This window comes from Anser brachyrhynchus (assembly GCF_964034855.1).
Source record: "Anser brachyrhynchus genome assembly, chromosome: 26".
NCBI lineage: Eukaryota > Metazoa > Chordata > Aves > Anseriformes > Anatidae > Anser > Anser brachyrhynchus.
The window spans coordinates 2,457,494-2,459,923 of record NC_137719.1 but is presented as its reverse complement, the minus strand read 5'-3'; positions in this window follow the sequence as shown (position 1 = coordinate 2,459,923).

The following is a 2,430-nucleotide window of genomic DNA, read 5'->3' as shown; positions in this document are numbered from 1 at the left end:
GACTTTGTTGTACCTGTCTCTTCCAAAAGCAGCTCTGGTGGCAGCCCAGCTGTGGCCTTGTTGGGCGCTCTGGGTGTTTGGAAGAGACCAGTTCTGCTGAGGGCCTGATTTCTCTGATTTCTCTCGCCACGAGTGCACGGACAGACAAAGCAGTGTGCAGGCAGGGAAAAATTCACGCTGTGGGTCCTGGGAGCAGGCTGGGCAGCAAGGAGGGAGGCTCCTCCTGCCCCTGCCATCCGTATGTCCCTCCTCCGGGTAGAAATTCCCTTCTACTTCTGGAATATTTGAATTTGTTGAAAAAGGCCTGACTTACGTGGGGGCTCAGCACCACCAAGCAGGGGAAGGCACCGGGGACCTGAGCAGGTTGTGCTTGAAGTGGGGGAAGCTGCAGAAAGGGCACCACAAAGGTGCTGAGCCCCAAAATGGGTGCCCAGGGGCTGAGGTGAGGCTGGGTTTGGCGGTGTCGAAGGTGGTTTCCCAGGGTCTGTGTCTGCTGGGGCTCAGGACCAGCGATGCCCCTGGGGCTGTCACTGGGCTCTTGGGGGTGCTTGCACAGCACAGAGCTTAGGGCTGCGATTTTGGGGGACTTTCTGTGGTTATTGGGGCTAATCCCTGTGCCCAACGCTACGGCCCTGAGCCCTCGACACTTGCTTCCCCCGAGGGATGTGGGGCGTGAAGCGCCGCCTGAGATGCGTTCAGGGAGCACGAGCCCGTGAATGGGATTCTGCGGTGCTGGGGCAGCCCTGCGCTCCCCACCCCGCTGCAGGCACGTTTCCGAAATCTCCGCTCACTTCCTCATCCCGCTGGCTCGTGAGAAGGTCCTATTTTTGGCTGAGACAGCGACCAGAGGAAGGGTGATCGGTACGGGGAGCCTGGAAAGCAGCAGGGGATAAACATCTCAACCTTCGGCTGGGTTTGCTCGTTGCGAGAGGAGGGAGATGGCACGAGGCTCGTCCCACCCTTCCTGCGCTCTCTGTGTACCCGCTCCAGACGCTGCCCAGCTTTTGGGGACCTCACGTAGCCTTCAGAGCCTCGCCACAGCCTTTTGTGCACTGGACTTCGCGCCCCAATGCTGGTGAGTAGAGGTCTTGAGGGTGCTGAGCAATGATCGTGAGCTTTGCCCTTTCACTGGGCCGCTCTCCCAAGCCCTGCTGCACCCAGGGCCTGCCTCACCTCACCTCTTTTCCCCGGGGTTTTGCGGAGAAGTTGGCAAGGTTTTACTTTGCCAGCCATCCGGGTTCAGTCCAGGCAAAGCCTCTGCCGGGGGAGGTTGTATCCAAATATCCTCGGGGTTGTAACTGGGAGGCCAGGCAGCGCCCAGCTGAGCAGGTGGCTGCGGACCCGTTGCTCTCCTGACTTTACCCTGGTCCTGCTCCGAGCCCTGCTGCTAACCGCTGCTACCTGCACCGAGTCGGGGGCTCGCTTTGGTTAAAAAGGGGACTGGATGCCGCGAGGTGCAAAATGCGCCACCTCCTCCTGTTTTTCCTCTTCCCCAGGTGGCCTTGCACCTCCCAAAAAGCACGGGGACCTTTCCGACGGGAGCCAGCACCAAGCGGGGACCGGCTGGGTCTCGGCTCGCTTCCTGCACCGCGGCTGCGCGAGGGACACCGAGACCTGCTGCGGGTGAGGGGTGGCCACGGGGCGCAGCTCTGCCAGTCCCCCTGGGGATGGATCGGGGCAAAACGCAACCTGGACGAACTTCAACTGAGAGACCTACGGACAGAAGTGTGTGCACGGCTCCTGAAAGCTTGGTCAGCTGCCGCCCTGCCGTGTTTTCGAGCAGCCCAGCTCTTTCCTAGGCTTCACGTCACAATTTCCCTGCTGCAGTGAGGCTGAGGGGTGGGGGGCGTCTCCCATTTCGCTCCGGTGCCCTCGCTCCCAGGCGCAGAGGGAGTGCGGCAGCTCTGAGGGAGCACTCGAGCCCTGGGGCTCACCGAGCTGTACGCGTTTTGGTGGCAACGCTTGGGGCACAAGGAGTGCCGGGGCAGCCAGCAGCGTGTGTCTGACGCCCAGGCTGGAGGACCCAGAACTGGCTGGCTCCACGATGCTGCAGAAAGCTGCTCCCTGTTTCAGCAGTGATGACGACTCCTCTCACCAAGTCTTAACCCTAAAGGCGTCCCAGTGACCAGCACTGCTTGGGGATAACTTGAGCTCTTTTTCTGCTTTCTGTGGAAGCAGCGGAAGTGGTCCTTCAAAGCCGATTTACTGCTGCTGCTCCGTTTCTCCACCCGAAGCCGTTACCCTCGCTGGGGATGAGCACGTGCCACCGTCTCGCCGCCCTTTCCCCGGCTCACAGCAAGGCGCCAGGATCGCAGTCAGCAGCCGCTCTCGTGGGGAGTGGCCGGCACACGAGAAATGAGTCCTGAGGGCCCCGTGAAGAGTTCAGGTCGTTTGCAATGGCTCATCGGGAGCTCCCAGAGGCAGAAAGCA